Raw genomic sequence first — 14,305 nt, forward strand, 5'->3', positions numbered from 1 at the left:
ACTTTAGGTGCAAGACAAAAATTACAGTTTCTAAAGTGTTAGTAGTAAATTCACTGGATATCAAGAGCCTCTCCCTGACGTGGAAGAAATTTTCATCTTTATTGCATATATGTGTCTGTCAGTGTTAGAGAAACTGAGGTGAAATAACCCCTAGGATATGTTTTCCTAGCAAGACCCTTCAGAATGTTTAGGAGTGTGCTGTTCCCAAGAAAGAGCACAGACCAAGAGGGAAGGCAAATGCCAGTTATACACTGACAGTGCATGTGACAGCTCYCAGCTGCAGACTCCTGACACCCAAAAAATTCAAAGGCAGAGGAATATGAAGGGTAATTAATGATTCCTCTCTCCACAATCAATTCCTGATCTTTTAAACCAGGGATAAATAATTTGGCATTGCAGMTGTGTCCTTCTTTTTTCTTATATATATGAGAACTTCATCCGCAAGGAGARTTTAGGCAGCTTCATCAGACAGACACATGCTTCACTGAAGGATGGACAGGTACCAGCTCCTTCTCAAGTATTTATCCCTCTGAAACAAACTTTTTTCCAATAATCTGGCTGCTTCCTGTTTAAGCAGAAACAGATCTGGCTGCTGAAAGTGCCACACAGATGCATCTTTCATTTCCTCCCTTTCAGCTGCTGTTTATGACTCACCATTAGCAATTTTAATTATAAAAGCTTCCAGTTATCATTTTTGTATTCTACCATTATTGCTTATTGCTACACACCTAACTCTAATTACTATGAGGTAATTACTGCTGTTGAATTATGACAGTCCTCTACCTTTGATTTAAACTAGYAAAATCAATGGTTCTTCCTCTAAAGAAGCCACCACCATAAAATATTGATCAAATAATTTTACACACAGTGGTGGAAGCAGCATAATATGGATATTTAAGAGTAGCAATTAGCAGGAGGCTTTCCTGAACACAATGACATTTAAATCAGTAGTGGATGTCTGAAATGCCAGTGAGAGGGTTATCTGCAGAATGGAGGGGTGCTTACTGCTTAAAGAGGGTTAAAGATTTTCACTGCTCTGAACCTGGTCCTTGAATACCAATTCCAAAACTATATTTTCTGTATGATACTTTAGGTGGTCAAACCATTGTAATCCTGAGGAAGGACCTTTCATTTCCAAACATGGTGCCTGCCCTACATGCTCCAAAGGCACCGTGGCAGGGCTGTATCCCAAGGGAAACCATCCCATGTGCCTTTGCCTTCATGGAGATGCTTTGCCATGTTCTTCAAGGCAGAGTTTGTGGATTGAACTCAGAGCTTTTTGCCTGTGTCTCTTCACATTTCCCTTGGAGGGTCTACCTTTACAGCCCTGGCAATGACATGGCACATAATCATGTACATACCCCAAGATATTAATTAACAGTGTGGATGTGCAGAGCTTGGCCAGTCAACACACAAGAAATGCACCTGAGGAGCAATGGGTGCTCGTGCCTTCAAAAGCAGAAACAACTGGCAGGGGTTTGAGGGAGTTCCAGTGTACACCACGGTGGTCCCAGCCCACAAACTCAAACTGCAGCAAAGCGCCCTGAAATGAGCACAGCATGGGACTTCAGACCTCAGCAACCAATCCATTCCTAGAGGGCAASCTGTGTGCTCCTTGGTGGTGCAGACACAGCCCAAGAAAACCAAATAAACACAGTCAGAAATTTAACCACCTCTCTGCTTTTGACTGTCGGTTACAATAATTTTTCATCTTTTTCCAAGAAGGACTAACACCTAGTCCTGTGCTATGGGTAAATTCATTTACCTCYTCATGAGCACTTTAATTTTCTGTAATAAGATCAATACATCCCAGTTTGCATTATCTCAGTTCCTTCTCTATCAAAATTAATCTGAACTGGAGAGCCCATGGGTTCTAGAAGACCAATTGAGCTACAGGAACCCAAAACCATCAACCTTTGGTGTCTGTACTAAAAATAGTTCCAGTACTTTTAAACACTTTTTCCCTTCACATTTTTTTTATACAAGAGGTGCTACCTTCAGTTGAAATCTTTGTTTACAAAAGGCTCATCTGCAAAGCAACTTGCAACTTAGATGATAAGACAGCTACAAACTCAAAAGACAAGATAGAGCTCTAAATATTTTTCTCAAGGCCATGAAAAAATTTATGGCTGAGTGCAGAAGGATATTTGCATTGCCAATCTAGATAGAAAATTTTGTCTTCCAAAGTGAAGAATGTAACGTATTCATTAGCCTAAGAGTTCAGAAAAGTAGAAGGCAGATTTACAGCATCTTTTGCCTTACATGAACACCTTAAAAGACAGACAAGCAAACAAAAAAACTTTATCCTAAAAATCAAAAACAAAAAACAAACCCTAAACCAGGAGTCCTCCCTCTATTTTACCCAAAGTAATCCCYACTCCAGCTGTCTAAGGTTTTTCTTTTCTGTGAGTTATTGAGGTGCGATGACAAGTAGATTTCATGTGGGAAACACAAGTCAGGACTGTCTACTTATTTTGGAAAACAAAGAAAAAATAAAATATACTATTTAAGCCTGTAGCCATTTTTTGGCACAGAGTCCTTAGTTTCCTCACCAGAGTTAGACTTCAGCTACACCCTGCTCGYTTGATTACACAACCCAAGTCAAGAGGATTCCTCCATCCTCCAGAAAAGCTCTCAGTTCTCCCACCTGTCTGCCCCACTGCAGAAAACCTCCTCACCAACAGCCTCCTCAGTCAGGAGCATGAGAAGCTACTGAAGTCACACAGCATTTTATGTTGTCCTCTTTCCTCCCTTCTCTTTGGCAGACCAGCAAGGAGTGGAGACAAAATAGTCCTTACGAGATATTTATACTGGTTTGTGTCAGAGGCCAAAAGAGCATCACTGCAGGGGAAGATACCATGTATGAGAATTATGATGGCTCCTGTTCTGAGTTACTGTGACACTTGGGCTCTTTCAGGGGCAAAGGCTTTCATCTGTAGGGTACTTAAGTATCTGCTGCTTCCCAGCTGTTTGGGCACGGGTCTTTCCTTCTGCAGTGTAACTACTCCTCACAGTGAGTATGCTCCTGGTTCAAATGTGAGGCATTTCCATTTTCCTGAGCCCCTGTAACACTGGTCTGCTATGCCTCATCTGACTTAAAAGTTGCTACAATTGTATTTACTGCTTTAAAAAGGCTTCTGCCCCATTCCTTTTATTTTTTTTTTCTGCCTCTGAGGCTTGTGCTTTCTGTGGGGACTTCACAGGTGAACCACACTACCACATYCTTTACAGATCAGTCTCCTGGGTGCAGCAGAAGAGTATTCCAAACAATTTTTTCATATCCCTTTACAGACATTAATCCATCCTTCACCTCCAAGACTTATTCCACTGGGTCAGCATGGCAAGGTTTCGGTAGCAGGTGGGCTCCAGGTGTGGCTCTTGTGAGAATTGAGCTAATTTCTCCAGGACAAGTCTGTTTTGCCTGTAATAGTCACCAGTGAGTGATCYCTYYCTGTCCTTATCTTGACCCATGAGCCTTTTATTCTATTTCCTCTCCCCCATCCATCTGAGGAGGGCAGTGACAGAGTGGTTTTGATGAGCACCTGCAGTGCAGCCAGGGTCAACCTGATACACCTACCTTTTCCTGAAACCCCCATTACCATTCTCACCATCATTATTTCTCATTTCAATTCGTCTTCACTCAGATCATATCAGCAGCACACAGAAGGACAGGCAGAATTATTCCAGAATAAACTGAGCCAAAGGGGAGGGTTTTGAGTATCCCCACAAASACTGAACCAGTCTCTAACCCTCCCCTGTAATTCCTTCTCTTTGAAGGCAGGCTGTCACCACTGTAATCAGACTCCCATTCARCCCAGTCATTTTTGTAATGACCTAATTCTCCAATACATCCTGTATCAGGAGGTTCAGTTCGGGGTTTCGTTTGTAATTCTTTTCACTCTCATCACATCTTTACACATCAAACCAKTTTCAGAGTTTTCATTTTTACAAAGCTACCTCATAGAGGCCATCCTCAGGCTTTACAAGTGCCTTTTTTTCTTCAGCAGCCAAGCTTTATGTTGCTAAAATGTTAGCAGAAGCAACAGGCGTGCCAAAGCAAACCTTTCTTATACAAAGCAGGCCTTGTAGTTGTCAAAGATAGAATTTATATAAATAGTTTTTCCTTAAAGACAAGTAATAACAGCAACCACTTTCTCCAGTCCACTTTTACTTATTTAATGAAAATTTATAACCTCCATCCTGATTAAACCTTTTGTGGAGACCATTTATCTCAAAAATCCTGGGCATAGCTTGTTTTCTCTTCCACTGCAGTTGTTTCCAATATTTKTTTTCCTTTAAAAAAATCATAKTAAACAAGAAGTTCCTCCTTCCACTACTCAAGCCCCTCCAGAGTGTTCATCTTTGAACTGTTTGCTCCTTTTGGATTATAAATTGTCCARTCTTCTACCACTTGTGATGCAATATCTCCTATGCAGAAAGCTGTGCAAGGTACAAAATCCCATTTCTTATGCCCAGCACATTACCCCTTTGGAGAAGCAGGGTGGGAATGCATCGTACACTCTTTAAACAGAGGAATCAGCTGCTTGGGCCTTCAGAGACATCCTTAAGATGACATTTAGAGGGACCCAGGGTGAGGCTGAAAGCGTTTGAGGAGGGGTTGGAGCAYACAATTTCATTATCTAAACATCTACCCCCAAAAACTGGGGCTGATGAAGTCACAGCCTGCTCAGCCAGCTCTCCCCAGCTGCTACCAAGTATTTTTCAACTGAACATGTTGAATAGTTGAATTGGGCACTTTGYCCAGCTTGTCGTGAAATGTGACAACTGCCCCGCAGGTATCTGACCCCAACTTTTGTATTTTGAAGGTTCTGGKGCTTGAAATTTCTCTCAGAAGAAGCAGGAATGTCTCTGGCTTGTGCCAATGAGACATAGATGCAACTTTTATCTCCCCTAAAATCTATTTTAGGGGAGATACTCACAGACCCTGATGCTCCAGAAAGACAGCTGAAAATAGGAGGAATTATTCTGCATKTGTGTGTTTCAACAAAATGTGTCAGTGCTTTCCATCACACACTCACAACAGAAGGAGCATTTTCAGGTGGGAAACTGTTCACACAAAGTCAGCTGAACATTTTGGAGTAGACTGATACAATTTTTAGACTCAGATCCATTTGACAGCAAGAGTATTAAAAATCAAATTTCTTCTCTATCATCACTCAAGAAAATTTACAATGGATTCATAGTTCTGCTCTTTGTGGTTGTCCATGGGGAAACCTACAGCTCTCCCTAAGACTGATGCTACAGGAGAGCATTGATGTTTAAGGATAGTAACAGAAATATGTTTTCAGAATTTTTTTCCAAGCACTTTTTTCAGCAAGATACAAGCTTACTCTTTAAAAAAACTGAGTAAATGTGTGTAAATTATATTGCTGTGAGTGYCTAAACTCCTCTCTGTGTCTCTTCRTTGAAAGAGTAAGCAAATTTGCAGGAGAATCGATGCCAACATTAGAGAATAAAGATGATTCTGGATTTCAGATTCTTTTCTAATAGAAGACAGAGATTTAGAAGAAAGAGAAAAAAAATTAGATTTTAGTTGATATACAATTTTCTGTTTAAATTGTTTTCAGGCAACTCTATACATGATTTTCATATAACTACATACAATTAGGCTACAGCATAACAGCTCCAGCCCTGGTTTTATTACTCCTATAAYTGCATTAGCTAGGATAAAACCCCTTATTGTATTTGACTAGATTATTTTGTAAATAGCAGAGAATCAAAATTGCAGATCAGCATCTCATAGCAGTTTACATTTTTACAGAAGACTGCTGTAAATAAGACACAGCAGTATAATATGTGACCAAACACTCAGACAATCTCATTATTTAAATGTACATCMCATTTTTAAGGCTACTGACCAGAAAACAAATTTTCAGTTTTATCTACTGGCTTTGACTGATTTCTCTCTCTCTGCTGTCATGGAAACCTAYATTAAATTAAAGGCAAAGAAACAATGAAACCTAATTAATGCCTCATCCTTCTACTGTACAGGAAATGTACTGGGCAATACTTYGTAACATTATGGCAGCACAAACAACATGATTTTCAAACTCATAGTAAAAGGATTTCTGCTRAAAAATAAGTTTTGCTATAAAAATATTTTAAAAGAGAAGTAAGTCAGAAATAYAAGATGGATAAAAGAGAGTCTCTCCCACCTCTCTTCCCCCAGATATAACTTGAGGGGTRAAATTAAAGGAGGAAACACCACTTTGAACTGTTCATTCATTTAGACCATGCAACTTGGCAGTTTCTCTATAAGAGAAAGGATCACCCTGAGCTAGAAACAAGAGCCTGAAATGCTGCCCTGAGAGATGCAAAGGGGTGGGTGCTGCTACAAGGAGGCAGCATCAAGATGGTGACAAGAGAGTGTTCAAGAAATAGCTGGGAAAGAAGGATCTTGTTTCATTAAACTCTTTGTCACCCTCCAAGTTTCATTCATCTGTGTACTGTGATACCTCTGTGCTTTACTTCCAGCTTTCTTTTTTTCCCCCAAGGACTCTGCATTTAAAGAAATACAAACCACAACATCTTCCTTGTCTAGTCCTATCCTTAGAAGAAGGCTCTGCAAACAGAGTGGTACATATGATGCTTTTACAGCTTCACGCTAGAAATTCAGTATTCACAGAGAATATGGGAGAGGATAGCATGGGTGAAAGTCCTGTAAGCCTAACTGGAACTTTTTTTTTATTACATAGTCAAGTTTTCCAAGTAATTAAGATGGGAGATTAAGAGTAGTACTCTTTTTCCCAGGTTAAACCATGGATAGTTACAGGATTTTTCCTTTACCACCAATTCTAGACTGTACCAAAACYATGTCTCAGGGAAAGGGATACTTGTTGGACACGAATTTCATTATAACTATACATCCCCTGCTTCTGGGAGTTATGAACAAATAAAACAAAGAACCTCCCCAWTGTTAAACTGAATCAGTTCACACACAACTGATTAAGCAGGGGAAAGGTGTGTGAGCAGGGAGCACATTGATTTCTGGTGATGTGCACTGAATTGTCTGTCTGTGGCAGTGACAGGGCTTTGGTTCCAGCTGCCCCACGCTGTCAGCCTGGCTGGGAGCCTCAGCTGTGATTCCTGCCCTCCTCTGTGCCCAGCTCTGCTGCCCAGCTTGATAGTGTCTGACAGCTGAAACTGCTGACAGCATCCTTAATTCCTTGTGTTCTATACCTTATAAACAAGTGATGATTGCAAAGCTGTAGAAGGCATTGTTCACCCAGGATTTCCTACTCAAACAGAAGCTGGACARCAATTTGGAGAGGCCCCTTTGTCTCTTGTTTTTGGGAAAGAGCACAGACACACCAGGAGAGAACAAGAGCCTCGGTGACATGAAAAGTTTTCAGTTGTCTCCCAAGTAAGAGAGATCAAAGAAAAAAAAAAAATCTGTGAAATGAAACTGTTCAATAGAACAGATACAGAAAAATTAATATAATTTTTCTGAGGATGTCATTAAAGCAGGCTATACTTGTCAAAGATTGTGATGATACTAATTAAAGATAGATTCTATCTGAATTGGGAGTATCAACCCTTGCCACTAGTTATGCAGATATTGTGCATGTGGCATCCATTGTACTAAATAGGCAGCTAAAGAAAGAACAACAAGCAACTCTATATTTATTGATGGGGYATCCTGAAGCCTATGTATCAAACTATGAAAAGGTCATAAGATTTTCTTGAGTTATTCACAGAAAGGAAAAAGAAGGAGAGAGGTATTAAAAATATGTGGCTCATCTAAATGCAAAGGAAACCCAGGAGATAGATCTGAGCAAGCATTTCTCTGTATGTCACAGGTGAGTGACAATCTTGTTGAGCAGGAAAGAGCCTATCATGATTGATTAGGAACAGAGACAGACACCGTATGGAGTTTTTGAAGAGCTCAAAGGAAGTTTAAATGCAAGCTTGCTGAAAAAGCAGTGCCAGCAGAAAAGTTCAAACTCTTCTTCAGCACTGAACTTTTTGACAGAGAGTCAGATGAGCATTATTTTTTCCCCTGTTAGTCTGAGTGAATCCTGTTGTGCTGTTTAGCTGCCTCAGGCTGCTGAGCTGCACAGTGGCCAAAGAGCTTTAAAATGCTGTGTGGAACAAGAGCAAGTTCATTTCTCGATAACACACRAGCATGAGGCAGTCATCTCAGAGCTGGTCCCAAAGACACCCTGCTCTCTATGATTCCAGACACTCCCAGGGATATTTTCCATGTGTCACTGCTGTTTAAAAGACTTCCTTATCTTTATACACTAATGGCTAATGGCAATTGCTCATTGCAACTAAAATTCCAGTTTCCCCTTGAACAAATGCCAGAAAATCCTATGCTTTATTAGCATCCTCTGTAATTTTGTGATCCTAAATATGGATCAGAATCAGAGTTTGTGCTTATTATTTCACATGAACCAYGTTATACATGCACCAGACCTTTAGACCACTGCAGGTTACTTGGCTCAGAYCATACTTTACTAAAGATTGCAGAAATGCAGGCAACCTGACCATGGCTGAAGATCACTGAAAGACATCAGACTTCAGACCTAGTAAAAATATGCAGGTGCTCACCATATGAGCCTGGATCATACAGTAAAGCTGTTACAAGAAATGGAAATTGTCCTGCCTGCCAATTCCACAGAGCAGGTTGCACTGACTGGAAAGAAACTGTGCTCACCCTTCCCTGAGGAATGCAGTGCTGTGACAGATGTCACAATTTGCTGAGTGATGAACAATAATACTTGAGACCAGCACAGAATATTTTATTCCTCTCAGATGTTAAYATCCTCACTTTTAAGTGGTACCTACATTATTTTCGTGCCTTATGAAGCTCAACTCCTAAAATTCCTTTTAAATGGATATGGCTTAGAATGTGCTGTTTCTTTTTATTATATCATTTGATCATTTATCAATCACCAAATTATTTCCTCTATAAAGGAACATCTAGGTTTTGATTTTCTTCAAATAAGGGACATTTTCCTCAAGAGAGATTGTCAAGTTCTCTAGTTCAAGATAAACAAAACACCTGGTTATTTTAAAAATGGTTKCAGAGTTTTCCACAGAAATAACAACTTGAACAGAGGTTTGTAGCTCATCTCTCTTTCATTGGAGAGATGAGAAACAAAACCTGGATTTCTCTTGTGCTTTCGTTATTTTCAAATATCAATAAAGGAAGTCCAGACCTTGAAGAATCTGACTTATKCACTGATATTGTTTACACTTTCTAATTAGGTTGGATTTTGTACCCACAGAAGGAGAAAAATGCCTTCTCCTTTCACCCCACAGTTCACATCCTCACTGGGCTCATTACCATTTTTATTTGCTCCTRTATTTTCTCTCACCCTTCTCCCAGTCCATCTGTTGGTGAGGCCGTGAAAGCCATGGGCAATARGAAGAATTATTTCAGTTAGCTTGATTTCACWCATTTGTCAACAAGGTTCAATCCCWCCACCTCAGCTTCTGGCAAGAAAGAATTTGCTCTCTGCACCTRGATAAATTCTAGTCAAGCTGGTTAGAGAGAATTTGATGGGCAGAAGTGATTTTCCTACTGGCTATATCCATTTTGCAGAGGAATTTAAATACTCATMTTCACAGCCCATGACCTTTCTTTGGTCTGGATGTTAATTTGTAAAATGTGCATCATCATAGAAAGGGAACCTTAAATCCTCCCTTATGTGTCATGTACTTATGGAACATGAGAGTTTGTCTCTTCTCATTAGAATTTTGCACTGCAAAACTGTCATTCATCTTGAAACAGGATACCATTARTAATTTTCTGAAGTCTTAGGTTCTCACTGCACTTTACAAGTACAGTAAATATAATTTTCATTCAATAAAATGGAATTAAAAGCACACTTATGCTGTAAAAATCTGTAGTTGACTTTTAAATTAATAAAAGCTTTGATAAATTTTAATGAGTCAAGGCAAAGGTTCTCCTAGGCAGGCAAAATTAATGCATTACAGAATTTCCTGCTCTGGTTCAATTGCACTATTTGCCATTTTAAAATCACTCTGATGCAATCCTCACAATGGAAATTTGAAATTGCTTTGCACTCAGGATTTTTATTATTATTTAATCATTTATTTATGTCCCTCAAACCCAAATWTGCAGACTTTTGGTTTCTGTTCTGTCCCTTTGAACTGGCAAAAGAAGTCCACAAATATTTGGCAACTTGAAATATATAACATTTTTGGACTAGTTGTATATCTGTAGGATCTGCTCAATATTAAAGTTTTGTGGTGGAATTGTTAAGCACTTATTTTTATTATAATTTTTATTCTGTAACAATCATCTACCTTGCATTCACACTTGGGATGGTTTTACAGGTGCATCCAACACAGTTTTGCCCTCTGACGCCCATTCCACTGTGGTTGGGCTTTGCTAACACAGTGCTGAGCTGCATCTTGTATAATCTTCCCTTAACAGGACAGGCTAATTGCAGTCCCAGCCTCCACAGCCCAGGAAAGAATTGATCCCGACTGAAAACTGTGGATTGACATGATGGGCTCATTACTCTGTCACAAGAACCACTTTACCTACAGGACCTTGGTTATCAGTCTAATTGCACACTCCAGCTTTTGTGCTTGGCATTCATAAGCTTTAAAGCAGAGAATGGAAAAAAAATAAAGAAAAAGAAAAAAGCACTGCTTGCCAAAAGTGGCTGTTGAAGCATTTGAAGAAATATCTAAGTGCTTTTCTTCTTTCTTTTGCATCTCATTAAGTTGAGAGCACCAAAATCCTGCTCTCCTGCTCCCCTGAGAACACCCCTGCCATAACACTGGAGGCCTGCATCCCCCCAAAAAGAGTAATATTCATTCCTGCCATGAATGTGCAGCTCTCTACACCACAAGCCTGAGACACAGCCAAGGCTCTCTCCAAGCCCAAGAGAGTCTGCTTTGGGTAGCAGCTCCCCCCGTGTGAAGGCAGAAAAGGTAAGAATTGCAAATTCAGAAGAGGAACATGACTGGAAATGAAAATTTTTAAAAGAGATGGGATTATTTTTCCCAGCAGCTTGATATTTATCAATATTTATAATAAGATTCCTCGTGCAGTGAAAGCTTTCTGTGAGAAGAGTTTATTAGGGTCAGCAAATAAAGTCTGTGTGYCAGTAAGAATGATGCACAAGGCACGCTCCTAAGAAAGATCTCAGGATACAGAGACAAACAGAAGATGAAATATCTCGTGCAGCAGTTTCYAATGCAAAAAAGATCAAAACTTAAAATATGCCAAAGGCCAATTCTTGCTTTTAAGGAGAATGTATAAAAGTGGAGCACAAATATATATATTTCAAGGTGACAGCAATTTCTCACAGGAAACAATTAGAGCAAAATTTATCCAGACAGTGTCCCAATACTGTCAATTATTATCTTAGGGTATTAAAATCAGCACAAAACATAGATAACTGTTAGATCACACATTCATCTCTTTATGGTGTTGTTACAGCTAACATTCCTTTAGCACAAGCACCCAAAGATTACCAGTTGGCCATATTGAGTCCAATGCAATTTCCACAACTAGAAATAATATCCTGAACATTTACAGCTCAAGTAAAATATTTTCTATACTCTCTTCTTCCAATTATCTTACCCTTCCTGCTGCCTTATCACCTTTCCCTGCCCTTTTTCCTCTATCATTATCTCTTCTAAGACTGTAGARAACAGAAAATGTTTTCAGTCTTTTTCAGTACCTTCACCTATTTGAGATTTACATTAATGCAGTGATGAATTGATCTAGCTATATGAGGAAAGAACTCACCCTCTGCTCCATCTATAGCAAAAAGAATTCACCCATTTAAGATCTGTTCAAGATGCTAAATATATTTTTCTCCTTCAATTTACRATCTCTTCTTGGCTGGAAAAGAAACTTAGACACTGTCAGTTATCTGGAATGGCCCAGGATTACATGACCTGGCATTCACGACCTCAGCTAAATTTGCAAAAGTAAGAAACATGGATGGCATCAATAAACATGTGACTGCTGTCCAAATGCCCTGAGACCAAATTAAACAAAAAAGTCTGTGCCTGGTCAGAGCCCAGCCTGGGTCCTAGCAGGAGACAACACAACCCCACTGCTCCCTTCCAAAAACATGATGCAATTTTTCTGTTAGACCAGGAACTTTACTCACAGTCTTTATTGTGGTGTCTCATGAAGCTCAGAAAGCTGGTCATACMACTTGTCAGGAAAGAAATTTTGAATCCCCCATAAAATCTTTTCATTCCATATTAGGTCTCGTATATCAAGGCAAGTTAAACACCCATAAAACCACAGCCACTAAGCAAACTCCCCTGAGACTGACMTAAACAAGCTCCTCTTGTTGTCTGGGGTCTCTGATAGGTTATTGGTCCTCCTTGGTTGGTTATTTTCAGCTCCACCCAGCAGTAAAACACTTGGTCTGGTGTTCTTGTTTCCCTAAGTTTGTAGATTCAGTCATATTTATAATGCCAGCTTGAGGAGCAAAGCCATGCTWTGGGGCAGTCCAAGCTGACATTGCTCCCAAAGTATTCTGGAAAGAGCACATTCACAGGGAAGTGTTCATTTTCAGTTATGTATCTGGATCTGTGTGCACATTGAGCAACCCAGCCAACATGTGAGACTGAACAAATAATTTCTTGTTTCCAGAATCCATTTTTTCCCTCTTTTTAACAACCTCCTTCTTTTGAAGACAGACACATTGGGGTATTAGATGACTTCAGAAATGCATGAACATTTTTGCTGCAATATGTGTCCTTCASTTGTCACTGGATTTGAAACAGTCTTACTGTAGCTGGTGACAGTAATGTACTTTTTTGGGTCTGCCATGGAATACATGCAGTTTCCATGGACTGATGAGTCGAAAGAAAAATACATCACAGTATATAGCTGCTCTGAGAATGCAGCTAACACTTCTTCATGGCTTGTTAAATAAATCAAATGTATTGTTTTGTCTATTCTGGGAAAATGACCTRTAAGCTGACAAAAGTTAATGGTTATCCTTCTCTCTCTGTTGCTTTAGAAAATGTTCTGACAAGTTAAAAAACTTTAGCAAGGCTATTAAAAATAAGATCACTTCGATGTTTCAAAACTTTTGAGAAATGGTCCAATTTTTTTCAGTTTTTTCAGTTCCACTTCAGCATTGAAACCACTTTGATATTTTTTTACAAAAAAAAATCATCTTTTGTGGTAAGCCACATTGTTTTCAGGGCAGCCAGTGAATGTTCAAACATCTCCTCACTTTCAAAGACAAGCCACATGATACCAAATCTACCTGACTGGTATGTAGCAAGAAACCTGGCTCTTGGTTCAGTCCTAATGCACGTTGTAAGAAATGCATTTAAAATACAAATAATTTCAGGAACACCACTCATCTTGCCCAGGGAATACTCAGATATCTGGGGAAGGATGAGCATGGATAAAATGCTGAATATTAGAGAGGAACAGTCTCAAGTYGGCAGCTGACATTTCTACAGCCCATTCATCTATGCTTGAAATACCCATGACAAAAACAAAGTTCTGATAAAAAACAGTGCTGCTTTTTATTTTAAGAAGGAATCTCTATTATCAGAAATGCTTCCAATGGTGATAAAACTGGCTACAAGGCTCACATATCTTTAAGCATTTATTCAATTTCATTTCTAAAATGAAGGTTATAAATCAAGCCCAAACCCCTCCTGAAAAACACTGTTATCCTCCAAGCTTTTATGAGCATTTACAGAAGAATGATTCCTTTCTGTGTCAGATGTTATGAAAGACAGTTCATACTTCAAATAATGTGATTTATGGGTAGAGATTGTGAAGTTAAATTTAATAAAGCTCAGAGAAGATGCATGACCCTCCAAAAGCTTTTTAATAGAGATCTTTCAGAGTTGAGGTGCCACCCTTGTTTTAGATGAGCTGCTCTGTATTTTTGTGTAAACTGTGGTAATTGATGGACCCAGCAGAACCATCCACCACAGAACATTTACCTTCTTTCCTCTTCTTTATCTCTCCTCAGGAATTTAACTGATGATGGGTTGTGTACACACATCTCATTGCTTTCTTCAGTTATTATGGAAAACGAAAGGATTTTCTTGTATTTGTTTCTTGAATTGCCARCTTTTATTTTTGATGATGTAATTGCTCAAAGAAAGATTAATATTCTCGGTCACTATTCCCCTTTGTTCAAGAAGTTGTTGGGAGATTTATTACTATATTAATTTTATTTTGAAGTCCAGATGATAAAAATCATCAGCTGTTCTTGTCAGGGACAGTCCCACAAACTCATGAAAAGGTTATCATGACAGAATTTCCTTCAAACATATTTTTTAATATTGATTTAGGATTTGA

At 39.1% G+C, this 14,305-nt stretch overlaps 1 protein-coding gene across 1 annotated transcript in view; it reads right to left on the bottom strand.

Moving 5' to 3' along the window:
* Positions 1 to 14,305, bottom strand: part of STK32B (serine/threonine kinase 32B) — a 157,334-nt gene that overhangs the window by 102,944 nt on the left and 40,085 nt on the right. The window lies entirely within an intron of this gene.

Source organism: Malurus melanocephalus, unplaced genomic scaffold (genome assembly GCF_030028575.1).
Source record: "Malurus melanocephalus ecotype Western Australia unplaced genomic scaffold, MMel_1.1 scaffold_199, whole genome shotgun sequence".
NCBI classification, from domain to species: Eukaryota; Metazoa; Chordata; class Aves; order Passeriformes; family Maluridae; genus Malurus; species Malurus melanocephalus.